A 13,627-nucleotide genomic window follows, 5' to 3' on the forward strand; every position below is an offset into this window, starting at 1 on the left:
GAAGCATTTGTCTTTGCCTTTGCAATACCACAGAAGCAATGCATGGTCAATGTACAGCAATGACACACCTGTGTGAACAGCCAGGAGACCCCCCCCCCCCCCCATGTTATGTTACATAGTTACATAGTTAGTACGGTCGAAAAAAGACATATGTCCATCAAGTTCAACCAGGGAATTAAGGGGTAGGGGTGTGGCGCGATATTGGGGAAGGGATGAGATTTTATATTTCTTCATAAGCATTAATCTTATTTTGTCAATTAGGAACATTCAGCACCCACCCGCTATCAAGGCAGCTGCCTATCATGTCATGCCCTACCTGCACAGGTGTGCTGGCTACTCAAATGATCCAATTAAGGAGGCCATTTAGTCAGCAGCAGAAGTCCTGTGCCTGGACGCTCCAACAGCGGCCAGACACAAGCAGAAGCAGAAGCAGCAGAAGCAGCAGCAGCACCACCTTTTGTTTTTTGGCTGCAGCAGCAGCAAGGCCCACAGGGCTGGCTAGCTGGCTAGCCAGCAAGCAGGTAGCAATGAAAGTAGGAATCTTTCTTTTTAACCCTGTAAGGGGGTGGTGCACTGTACCCGAAGATACTGCCATATCGGGTCAATGCATAGGGCGACGGAAGCAAGCTTCGAAATCGGCCCCCGTTCTCAAAAATCCATTTAATATATGGTCCCCAGATAGGGGACGTATCAGATATTAAACTGATAAGAACAGATACTACACTTGATCTTAGCCAAAAGGCCGAGAAGCGATAACCGTGAAAGGGGCGGGCCCAACAAGGTGCCCTTCATGGGCACTATCACTGCTTGCTGTCAGGGAGGCTGCCAGACAATTTTCCATGCACACTCTGGGCTGGGGGGCAGTCAACCACCAGTACACACAGCAGAACCTAAACCCATACCATTATTGCTAAGCAGCAAGACAGGGGCCCATTGCACTCCCACGGGGCCTTTTTAAATGCAATCCATAACCCGGATTTGCCAGGAACCCTTCTTACTCCTCCTACTTGCATGTGACACTGGGCTTAGGATCTGCATAGGAAACACACACACAAGCACACACCTACCTTTGTTGCCTGCAGATGCCTCCTTGGCTGTCCCCAAACGGTATCAAACCAACACCCACGGGAAGCTGTAAGCATAGAGGACATGCCTGCACCCCATTGGACTTACCTGTGTGGGGGTATACCCGGGTTATTTGACAACCTATGGCGGTGATGGTTCTGCTCAGGCAGAGCAGTGCTGATGCTCCTCATAAAGCTGTCGCTGCTGTGAAGGTTCTAGGTGACATCACAAATCCCTATGGTTACATACACAACAAAGCTGGGTTGTTGTTGTTTACACTCTGCAAGGCCTGTGGAAGTGAGTGACATCATAGCACTGTAGTTCTGAGGGTTCTAGATGGATGCAACAATCTCCTGTTGCTTCTATGAAGGCCATAATAGACGACATCACCAAACAGCTCCATAGTCACATACACAGCAAAGGAGAGATGTTGTTTACACCTAGTGATGTCAGTGGTATTGAGTGACATCACAGCACAGTGCTAAGGCTCCTGGGCCTGGACACAGCAGCGGCTGCAATATCTCAACGGAGAATACGTTTATATATATGTGTGTGTCACGATGCCGGCTGGCAGGTAGTGGATCCTCTGTGCCAGAGAGGGATTGGCGTGGACCGTGCTAGTGGATCGGTTCTAAGTCACTACTGGTTTTCACCAGAGCCCGCCGCAAAGCGGGATGGTCTTGCTGCGGCGGTAGTGACCAGGTCGTATCCACTAGCAACGGCTCTACCTCTCTGGCTGCTGAAGATAGGCGCGGTACAAGGGAGTAGACAGAAGCAAGGTCGGACGTAGCAGAAGGTCGGGGCAGGCAGCAAGGATCGTAGTCAGGGGCAACGGCAGGAGGTCTGGAACACAGGCTAGGAACACACTAGGAAACGCTTTCACTGGCACGATGGCAACAAGATCCGGCGAGGGAGTGAAGGGGAAGTGAGATGATATAGGGAAGTGCACAGGTGATAACACTAATTGGAACCACTGCGCCAATCAGCGGCGCAGTGGCCCTTTAAATCGCAAAGACCCGGCGCACGCGCGCCCTAGGGAGCGGGGCCGCGCGCGCCGGGACAGGACAGACGGAGAGCGAGTCAGGTACGGGAGCCGGGGTGCGCATCGCGAGCGGGCGCTACCCGCATCGCGAATCGCATCCCGGCTGGAGGCGGTATCGCAGCGCCCCGGGTCAGTGGAACTGACCGGAGCGCTGCAGTGAGAAGAGTGTAGCGAGCGCTCCGGGGAGGAGCGGGGACCCGGAGTGCTCGGCGTAACAGTACCCCCCCCCCTTGGGTCTCCCCCTCTTCTTGGGGCCTGAGAACCTGAGGACCAGACTTTTGTCCAGGATATTGTCCTCAGGTTCCCAGGACCTCTCTTCGGGACCACAACCCTCCCAATCCACTAAAAAGAAGGTTTTCCCTCTGACCTTTTTAGATGCTAAAATCTCTTTGACGGAGAAGATGTCCGAGGAGCCGGAGACAGGAGTGGGAGGAACAGATTTGGGAGAGAAACGGTTAATGATAAGTGGTTTAAGAAGAGAAACGTGAAAGGCATTAGGAATACGAAGAGAAGGAGGAAGAAGAAGTTTGTAAGAGACAGGATTAATCTGGCGCAAAATTTTGAAAGGACCAAGATAGCGTGGTCCCAACTTATAGCTAGGGACACGGAAGCGGACATATTTAGCGGAGAGCCATACCTTGTCTCCAGGGGAAAAAATGGGAGGAGCTCTTCTTTTCTTATCCGCAAATTTCTTCATGCGTGAAGAAGCCTGTAAGAGAGAATTTTGGGTCTCTCTCCATATGATGGAAAGATCACGAGAAATTTCATCCACAGCGGGCAGACCAGAGGGCAAGGGGGTAGGGAGGGGAGGAAGAGGGTGACGGCCGTACACCACGAAAAATGGGGATTTGGAGGAAGATTCAGAGACTCTGAAATTATACGAGAATTCGGCCCAAGGTAGAAGATCTGCCCAGTCATCCTGGCGGGAGGAAACAAAATGTCGTAAATAATCACCCAAGACCTGGTTAATTCTTTCTACTTGTCCATTGGATTGAGGATGATATGCAGAAGAAAAATTTTATTTAATCTTGAGTTGTTTACAGAGAGCCCTCCAGAATTTAGACACGAATTGGACGCCTCTATCCGAGACGATCTGCGTAGGCAACCCGTGAAGACGAAAAATGTGTACAAAAAATTGTTTAGCCAACTGAGGCGCTGAAGGAAGACCAGGAAGAGGGATGAAATGTGCCATTTTGGAGAATCGATCAACGACCACCCAAATAACAGTGTTGCCATGGGATGGGGGTAAGTCAGTAATAAAATCCATACCAATCAGAGACCAAGGCTGTTCGGGGACAGGCAGAGGATGAAGAAAACCAGCGGGCTTCTGGCGAGGAGTCTTATCCCGGGCACAGATAGTGCAGGCTCGCACAAAGTCCACCACATCAGTCTCTAGAGTCGGCCACCAATAGAAGCGAGAGATGAGTTGCACAGATTTCTTGATGCCCGCATGACCTGCGAGATGGGAGGAGTGACCCCATTTGAGGATTCCGAGGCGTTGGCGTGGAGAAACAAAGGTCTTTCCTGGAGGAGTTTGCCTGATGGAGGCTGGAGAAGTGGAAATCAGGCAGTCAGGAGGAATGATGTGTTGAGGAGAGAGTTCAACTTCAGAAGCATCTGAGGAACGAGAGAGAGCATCGGCCCTAATGTTCTTATCGGCAGGCCGAAAGTGAATTTCAAAATTAAATCGGGCAAAGAACAGAGACCACCTGGCCTGACGAGGATTCAGCCGTTGGGCAGACTGGAGGTAGGAGAGGTTCTTGTGATCGGTGTAAATAATAACTGGAAATCTTGATCCCTCCAGCAGATGCCTCCATTCCTCAAGTGCTAATTTAATGGCTAGAAGCTCTCGATCCCCGATGGAGTAGTTCCTCTCCGCCGGAGAGAAGGTCCTAGAAAAAAAACCACAAGTAACAGCATGCCCGGAAGAGTTTTTTTGTAGAAGGACAGCTCCAGCTCCCACTGAGGAGGCATCAACCTCCAATAGAAAGGGTTTAGATGGGTCAGGTCTGGAGAGCACGGGAGCCGAAGAAAAGGCAGACTTGAGCCATTTAAAGGCGTCTTCCGCTTGAGGAGGCCAAGACTTGGGATCGGCATTTTTTTTGGTTAAAGCCACAATAGGAGCCACAACGGTAGAAAAATGTGGAATAAATTGCCTGTAATAATTGGCGAACCCCAAAAAACGTTGGATGGCACGGAGTCCGGAGGGGCGTGGCCAATCTAAGACGGCAGAGAGTTTGTCTGGATCCATTTGTAGTCCCTGGGCAGAGACCAAGTATCCTAGGAAAGGAAGAGATTGGCATTCAAACAGACATTTCTCTATTTTGGCATAGAGTTGATTGTCACGAAGTCTCTGAAGAACCATACGGACATGCTGGCGGTGTTCTTCTAGATTGGCAGAAAAAATCAGGATATCGTCCAGATATACAACAACACAGGAGTATAGGAGATCACGAAAAATTTCATTAACAAAGTCTTGGAAGACGGCAGGGGCGTTGCACAGGCCAAAGGGCATGACCAGATACTCAAAGTGTCCATCTCTGGTGTTAAATGCCGTTTTCCATTCATCCCCCTCTCTGATGCGGATGAGATTATAAGCACCTCTTAAGTCCAGTTTGGTAAAAATGTGGGCACCTTGGAGGCGATCAAAGAGTTCAGAGATGAGGGGTAGGGGGTAGCGGTTCTTAACCGTGATTTTATTAAGACCGCGGTAGTCAATGCAAGGACGTAGAGAGCCATCTTTTTTGGACACAAAGAAAAATCCGGCTCCGGCAGGAGAGGAGGATTTACGGATAAAGCCCTTTTTTAAATTTTCCTGGACGTATTCAGACATGGCAAGAGTCTCTGGGACGGACAGAGGATAGATTCTGCCCCGGGGTGGAGTAGTGCCCGGGAGGAGGTCAATAGGACAATCATAAGGCCTGTGAGGAGGTAGAGTCTCAGCTTGTTTTTTGCAAAAAACGTCCGCAAAGTCCATATAGGCCTTAGGGAGACCGGTTACAGGAGGAACCACAGAGTCACGGCAAGGGTTACTGGGAACCGGTTTTAGGCAGTCCTTGGAACAAGAGGGCCCCCAACTCCTGATCTCCCCAGTGGACCAATCCAGGGTTGGGGAATGGAGTTGAAGCCAGGGAAGTCCAAGGAGAATTTCAGAAGTGCAATTGGGGAGGACCAAAAGTTCAATCCTCTCGTGATGAGATCCGATGCACATTAGAAGGGGCTCCGTGCGGAAACGTATGGTACAGTCCAATCTTTCATTGTTTACACAATTGATGTAGAGGGGTCTGGCGAGACTGGTCACCGGGATGTTGAACTTGTTGACGAGAGAGGCCAAAATAAAATTTCCTGCAGATCCGGAGTCCAAGAAGGCCACAGCAGAGAAGGAGAAGGCAGAGGCAGACATCCGCACAGGCACAGTAAGACGTGGAGAAGCAGAGTAGACATCAAGGACTGTCTCACCTTTGTGCGGAGTCAGCGTACGTCTTTCCAGGCGGGGAGGACGGATAGGACAATCCTTCAGGAAGTGTTCGGTACTAGCACAGTACAGGCAGAGATTCTCCATGCGGCGTCGTGTCCTCTCTTGAGGTGTCAGGCGAGACCGGTCGACCTGCATAGCCTCCACGGCGGGAGGCACAGGAACAGATTGCAGGGGACCAGAGGAGAGAGGAGCCGGGGAGAAGAAACGCCTCGTGCGAACAGAGTCCATATCCTGGCGGAGCTCCTGACGGCTTTCGGAAAAACGCATGTCAATGCGAGTGGCTAGGTGAATGAGTTCATGTAGATTAGCAGGGATTTCTCGTGCGGCCAGAACATCTTTAATGTTGCTGGATAGGCCTTTTTTAAAGGTCGCGCAGAGTGCCTCATTATTCCAGGATAATTCTGAAGCAAGAGTACGGAATTGTACGGCATACTCGCCAACGGAAGAATTACCCTGGACCAGGTTCAACAGGGCAGTCTCAGCAGAAGAGGCTCGGGCAGGTTCCTCAAAGACACTTCGAATTTCCGAGAAGAAGGAGTGTACAGAGGCAGTGACGGGGTCATTGCGGTCCCAGAGCGGTGTGGCCCAAGACAGGGCTTTTCCAGACAGAAGGCTGACTACGAAAGCCACCTTAGACCTTTCAGTGGGGAACTGGTCCGACATCATCTCCAAGTGCAATGAACATTGGGAAAGAAAGCCACGGCAAAACTTAGAGTCCCCATCAAATTTATCCGGCAAGGATAGTCGTAGTCCAGAAGTGGCCACTCGCTGCGGAGGAGGTGCAGGAGCTGGCGGAGGAGATGATTGCTGGAGCTGTGGTAGTAACTGTTGTAGCATAACAGTCAGTTGAGACAGCTGTTGGCCTTGTTGCGCTATCTGTTGTGACTGCTGGGCGACCACCGTGGTGAGGTCAGCGACAACTGGCAGAGGAACTTCAGCGGGATCCATGGCCGGATCTACAGTCACGATGCCGGCTGGCAGGTAGTGGATCCTCTGTGCCAGAGAGGGATTGGCGTGGACCGTGCTAGTGGATCGGTTCTAAGTCACTACTGGTTTTCACCAGAGCCCGCCGCAAAGCGGGATGGTCTTGCTGCGGCGGTAGTGACCAGGTCGTATCCACTAGCAACGGCTCTACCTCTCTGGCTGCTGAAGATAGGCGCGGTACAAGGGAGTAGACAGAAGCAAGGTCGGACGTAGCAGAAGGTCGGGGCAGGCAGCAAGGATCGTAGTCAGGGGCAACGGCAGGAGGTCTGGAACACAGGCTAGGAACACACTAGGAAACGCTTTCACTGGCACGATGGCAACAAGATCCGGCGAGGGAGTGAAGGGGAAGTGAGATGATATAGGGAAGTGCACAGGTGATAACACTAATTGGAACCACTGCGCCAATCAGCGGCGCAGTGGCCCTTTAAATCGCAAAGACCCGGCGCGCGCGCGCCCTAGGGAGCGGGGCCGCGCGCGCCGGGACAGGACAGACGGAGAGCGAGTCAGGTACGGGAGCCGGGGTGCGCATCGCGAGCGGGCGCTACCCGCATCGCGAATCGCATCCCGGCTGGAGGCGGTATCGCAGCGCCCCGGGTCAGTGGAACTGACCGGAGCGCTGCAGTGAGAAGAGTGTAGCGAGCGCTCCGGGGAGGAGCGGGGACCCGGAGCGCTCGGCGTAACAGTGTGTGTGTGCGCGTATATATATATATATATATATATATATATATATATATATATATATATTTCTCCGCCGAAATCACTTTTAAACCCATTTCCACCTTTTTTTCCCTTCTCTTCCTCTTACTTTTTTTTCACGTTTTTTTACGTTTTTCTCCTTTTCGCCTCTTTTCTGGGCGTATTATTCTTCTTTTTCTTCTTTTTTTTCGTCTAATGCATACCCCATCAGTGCAGCAATGCTTATTCAATACCGCCAGCAGATGGAGACACTGGGGGATAATTTTCTAAGGATTTATACTGATTTTTCCTGTCTGAATTTGTCGCACAGAAAGTTGCAGGCCAAATATGTGTGACATTTCTGCGACTTTAGCTTCTAGAGCATTTTTACAACATTATACATAGGTGCTGAATACATAAAAAGCGACTGTTCAGCGACAGACAAGTCGCATCGGCTGAAAGTAGGCCAGAATGTCAGTCCATGTTGGAGCAGGTTTAGATACAGTCTAAAGTATAGATCTCAAAGTCTGTGCACAGAATTTAGCAAGGGCCTCGCACCTTCTGATGCATCAGGTAGGTGCACAATAGCATAGCCTAACCCTCTGTACTTTGGTCTATATTGATGCGGGACATAGACAGCCAGCTGATGACCAATCCATTAGTGCAATGGATGGCTGGAAGCATTTGTCTTTGCCTTTGCAATACCACAGAAGCAATGCATGGTCAATGTACAGCAATGACACACCTGTGTGAACAGCCAGGAGACCCCCCCCCCCCCCCCCCATGTTATGTTACATAGTTACATAGTTAGTACGGTCGAAAAAAGACATATGTCCATCAAGTTCAACCAGGGAATTAAGGGGTAGGGGTGTGGCGCGATATTGGGGAAGGGATGAGATTTTATATTTCTTCATAAGCATTAATCTTATTTTGTCAATTAGGAACATTCAGCACCCACCCGCTATCAAGGCAGCTGCCTATCATGTCATGCCCTACCTGCACAGGTGTGCTGGCTACTCAAATGATCCAATTAAGGAGGCCATTTAGTCAGCAGCAGCAGAAGTCCTGTGCCTGGACGCTCCAACAGCGGCCAGACACAAGCAGAAGCAGAAGCAGCAGAAGCAGCAGCAGCACCACCTTTTGTTTTTTGGCTGCAGCAGCAGCAAGGCCCACAGGGCTGGCTAGCTGGCTAGCCAGCAAGCAGGTAGCAATGAAAGTAGGAATCTTTCTTTTTAACCCTGTAAGGGGGTGGTGCACTGTACCCGAAGATACTGCCATATCGGGTGAATGCATAGGGCGACGGAAGCAAGCTTCGAAATCGGCCCCCGTTCTCAAAAATCCATTTAATATATGGTCCCCAGATAGGGGACGTATCAGATATTAAACTGATAAGAACAGATACTACACTTGATCTTAGCCAAAAGGCCGAGAAGCGATAACCGTGAAAGGGGCGGGCCCAACAAGGTGCCCTTCATGGGCACTATCACTGCTTGCTGTCAGGGAGGCTGCCAGACAATTTTCCATGCACACTCTGGGCTGGGGGGCAGTCAACCACCAGTACACACAGCAGAACCTAAACCCATACCATTATTGCTAAGCAGCAAGACAGGGGCCCATTGCACTCCCACGGGGCCTTTTTAAATGCAATCCATAACCCGGATTTGCCAGGAACCCTTCTTACTCCTCCTACTTGCATGTGACACTGGGCTTAGGATCTGCATAGGAAACACACACACAAGCACACACCTACCTTTGTTGCCTGCAGATGCCTCCTTGGCTGTCCCCAAACGGTATCAAACCAACACCCACGGGAAGCTGTAAGCATAGAGGACATGCCTGCACCCCATTGGACTTACCTGTGTGGGGGTATACCCGGGTTATTTGACAACCTATGGCGGTGATGGTTCTGCTCAGGCAGAGCAGTGCTGATGCTCCTCATAAAGCTGTCGCTGCTGTGAAGGTTCTAGGTGACATCACAAATCCCTATGGTTACATACACAACAAAGCTGGGTTGTTGTTGTTTACACTCTGCAAGGCCTGTGGAAGTGAGTGACATCATAGCACTGTAGTTCTGAGGGTTCTAGATGGATGCAACAATCTCCTGTTGCTTCTATGAAGGCCATAATAGACGACATCACCAAACAGCTCCATAGTCACATACACAGCAAAGGAGAGATGTTGTTTACACCTAGTAATGTCAGTGGTATTGAGTGACATCACAGCACAGTGCTAAGGCTCCTGGGCCTGGACACAGCAGCGGCTGCAATATCTCAACGGAGAATACGTTTATATATATGTGTGTGTGTGCGCGTATATATATATATATATATATATATATATATATATATATATATTTCTCCGCCGAAATCACTTTTAAACCCATTTCCACCTTTTTTTCACTTCTCTTCCTCTTACTTTTTTTTCACGTTTTTTTACGTTTTTCTCCTTTTCGCCTCTTTTCTGGGCGTATTATTCTTCTTTTTCTTCTTTTTTTTCGTCTAATGCATACCCCATCAGTGCAGCAATGCTTATTCAATACCGCCAGCAGATGGAGACACTGGGGGATAATTTTCTAAGGATTTATACTGATTTTTCCTGTCTGAATTTGTCGCACAGAAAGTTGCAGGCCAAATATGTGTGACATTTCTGCGACTTTAGCTTCTAGAGCATTTTTACAACATTATACATAGGTGCTGAATACATAAAAAGCGACTGTTCAGCGACAGACAAGTCGCATCGGCTGAAAGTAGGCCAGAATGTCAGTCCATGTTGGAGCAGGTTTAGATACAGTCTAAAGTATAGATCTCAAAGTCTGTGCACAGAATTTAGCAAGGGCCTCGCACCTTCTGATGCATCAGGTAGGTGCACAATAGCATAGCCTAACCCTCTGTACTTTGGTCTATATTGATGCGGGACATAGACAGCCAGCTGATGACCAATCCATTAGTGCAATGGATGGCTGGAAGCATTTGTCTTTGCCTTTGCAATACCACAGAAGCAATGCATGGTCAATGTACAGCAATGACACACCTGTGTGAACAGCCAGGAGACCCCCCCCCCCCCCCCATGTTATGTTACATAGTTACATAGTTAGTACGGTCGAAAAAAGACATATGTCCATCAAGTTCAACCAGGGAATTAAGGGGTAGGGGTGTGGCGCGATATTGGGGAAGGGATGAGATTTTATATTTCTTCATAAGCATTAATCTTATTTTGTCAATTAGGAACATTCAGCACCCACCCGCTATCAAGGCAGCTGCCTATCATGTCATGCCCTACCTGCACAGGTGTGCTGGCTACTCAAATGATCCAATTAAGGAGGCCATTTAGTCAGCAGCAGCAGAAGTCCTGTGCCTGGACGCTCCAACAGCGGCCAGACACAAGCAGAAGCAGAAGCAGCAGAAGCAGCAGCAGCACCACCTTTTGTTTTTTGGCTGCAGCAGCAGCAAGGCCCACAGGGCTGGCTAGCTGGCTAGCCAGCAAGCAGGTAGCAATGAAAGTAGGAATCTTTCTTTTTAACCCTGTAAGGGGGTGGTGCACTGTACCCGAAGATACTGCCATATCGGGTCAATGCATAGGGCGACGGAAGCAAGCTTCGAAATCGGCCCCCGTTCTCAAAAATCCATTTAATATATGGTCCCCAGATAGGGGACGTATCAGATATTAAACTGATAAGAACAGATACTACACTTGATCTTAGCCAAAAGGCCGAGAAGCGATAACCGTGAAAGGGGCGGGCCCAACAAGGTGCCCTTCATGGGCACTATCACTGCTTGCTGTCAGGGAGGCTGCCAGACAATTTTCCATGCACACTCTGGGCTGGGGGGCAGTCAACCACCAGTACACACAGCAGAACCTAAACCCATACCATTATTGCTAAGCAGCAAGACAGGGGCCCATTGCACTCCCACGGGGCCTTTTTAAATGCAATCCATAACCCGGATTTGCCAGGAACCCTTCTTACTCCTCCTACTTGCATGTGACACTGGGCTTAGGATCTGCATAGGAAACACACACACAAGCACACACCTACCTTTGTTGCCTGCAGATGCCTCCTTGGCTGTCCCCAAACGGTATCAAACCAACACCCACGGGAAGCTGTAAGCATAGAGGACATGCCTGCACCCCATTGGACTTACCTGTGTGGGGGTATACCCGGGTTATTTGACAACCTATGGCGGTGATGGTTCTGCTCAGGCAGAGCAGTGCTGATGCTCCTCATAAAGCTGTCGCTGCTGTGAAGGTTCTAGGTGACATCACAAATCCCTATGGTTACATACACAACAAAGCTGGGTTGTTGTTGTTTACACTCTGCAAGGCCTGTGGAAGTGAGTGACATCATAGCACTGTAGTTCTGAGGGTTCTAGATGGATGCAACAATCTCCTGTTGCTTCTATGAAGGCCATAATAGACGACATCACCAAACAGCTCCATAGTCACATACACAGCAAAGGAGAGATGTTGTTTACACCTAGTGATGTCAGTGGTATTGAGTGACATCACAGCACAGTGCTAAGGCTCCTGGGCCTGGACACAGCAGCGGCTGCAATATCTCAACGGAGAATACGTTTATATATATGTGTGTGTCACGATGCCGGCTGGCAGGTAGTGGATCCTCTGTGCCAGAGAGGGATTGGCGTGGACCGTGCTAGTGGATCGGTTCTAAGTCACTACTGGTTTTCACCAGAGCCCGCCGCAAAGCGGGATGGTCTTGCTGCGGCGGTAGTGACCAGGTCGTATCCACTAGCAACGGCTCTACCTCTCTGGCTGCTGAAGATAGGCGCGGTACAAGGGAGTAGACAGAAGCAAGGTCGGACGTAGCAGAAGGTCGGGGCAGGCAGCAAGGATCGTAGTCAGGGGCAACGGCAGGAGGTCTGGAACACAGGCTAGGAACACACTAGGAAACGCTTTCACTGGCACGATGGCAACAAGATCCGGCGAGGGAGTGAAGGGGAAGTGAGATGATATAGGGAAGTGCACAGGTGATAACACTAATTGGAACCACTGCGCCAATCAGCGGCGCAGTGGCCCTTTAAATCGCAAAGACCCGGCGCGCGCGCGCCCTAGGGAGCGGGGCCGCGCGCGCCGGGACAGGACAGACGGAGAGCGAGTCAGGTACGGGAGCCGGGGTGCGCATCGCGAGCGGGCGCTACCCGCATCGCGAATCGCATCCCGGCTGGAGGCGGTATCGCAGCGCCCCGGGTCAGTGGAACTGACCGGAGCGCTGCAGTGAGAAGAGTGTAGCGAGCGCTCCGGGGAGGAGCGGGGACCCGGAGTGCTCGGCGTAACAGTACCCCCCCCCCCTTGGGTCTCCCCCTCTTCTTGGGGCCTGAGAACCTGAGGACCAGACTTTTGTCCAGGATATTGTCCTCAGGTTCCCAGGACCTCTCTTCGGGACCACAACCCTCCCAATCCACTAAAAAGAAGGTTTTCCCTCTGACCTTTTTAGATGCTAAAATCTCTTTGACGGAGAAGATGTCCGAGGAGCCGGAGACAGGAGTGGGAGGAACAGATTTGGGAGAGAAACGGTTAATGATAAGTGGTTTAAGAAGAGAAACGTGAAAGGCATTAGGAATACGAAGAGAAGGAGGAAGAAGAAGTTTGTAAGAGACAGGATTAATCTGGCGCAAAATTTTGAAAGGACCAAGATAGCGTGGTCCCAACTTATAGCTAGGGACACGGAAGCGGACATATTTAGCGGAGAGCCATACCTTGTCTCCAGGGGAAAAAATGGGAGGAGCTCTTCTTTTCTTATCCGCAAATTTCTTCATGCGTGAAGAAGCCTGTAAGTGAGAATTTTGGGTCTCTCTCCATATGATGGAAAGATCACGAGAAATTTCATCCACAGCGGGCAGACCAGAGGGCAAGGGGGTAGGGAGGGGAGGAAGAGGGTGACGGCCGTACACCACGAAAAATGGGGATTTGGAGGAAGATTCAGAGACTCTGAAATTATACGAGAATTCGGCCCAAGGTAGAAGATCTGCCCAGTCATCCTGGCGGGAGGAAACAAAATGTCGTAAATAATCACCCAAGACCTGGTTAATTCTTTCTACTTGTCCATTGGATTGAGGATGATATGCAGAAGAAAAATTTAATTTAATCTTGAGTTGTTTACAGAGAGCCCTCCAGAATTTAGACACGAATTGGACGCCTCTATCCGAGACGATCTGCGTAGGCAACCCGTGAAGACGAAAAATGTGTACAAAAAATTGTTTAGCCAACTGAGGCGCTGAAGGAAGACCAGGAAGAGGGATGAAATGTGCCATTTTGGAGAATCGATCAACGACCACCCAAATAACAGTGTTGCCATGGGATGGGGGTAAGTCAGTAATAAAATCCATACCAATCAGAGACCAAGGCTGTTCGGGGACAGGCAGAGGATG

At 50.2% G+C, this 13,627-nt stretch overlaps 3 non-coding genes across 3 annotated transcripts; all 3 read right to left on the minus strand.

Moving 5' to 3' along the window:
• Window positions 1-563: 563 nt before the first annotated feature.
• On the minus strand, window positions 564-754 carry LOC130350099 (U2 spliceosomal RNA). The gene has a single exon (XR_008887286.1). It is a non-coding gene; the product is annotated as a U2 spliceosomal RNA (small nuclear RNA).
• Window positions 755-8,490: 7,736 nt separating this feature from the next.
• LOC130350109 (U2 spliceosomal RNA) lies at window positions 8,491-8,681 on the minus strand. The gene has a single exon (XR_008887295.1). It is a non-coding gene; the product is annotated as a U2 spliceosomal RNA (small nuclear RNA).
• A 2,092-nt stretch (window positions 8,682-10,773) lies between these two features.
• Window positions 10,774-10,964, minus strand: LOC130350100 (U2 spliceosomal RNA). The gene has a single exon (XR_008887287.1). It is a non-coding gene; the product is annotated as a U2 spliceosomal RNA (small nuclear RNA).
• Between the last annotated feature and the right edge of the window lie 2,663 nt (window positions 10,965-13,627).

This window comes from Hyla sarda, unplaced genomic scaffold, assembly GCF_029499605.1.
Source record: "Hyla sarda isolate aHylSar1 unplaced genomic scaffold, aHylSar1.hap1 scaffold_933, whole genome shotgun sequence".
Lineage (NCBI taxonomy): Eukaryota > Metazoa > Chordata > Amphibia > Anura > Hylidae > Hyla > Hyla sarda.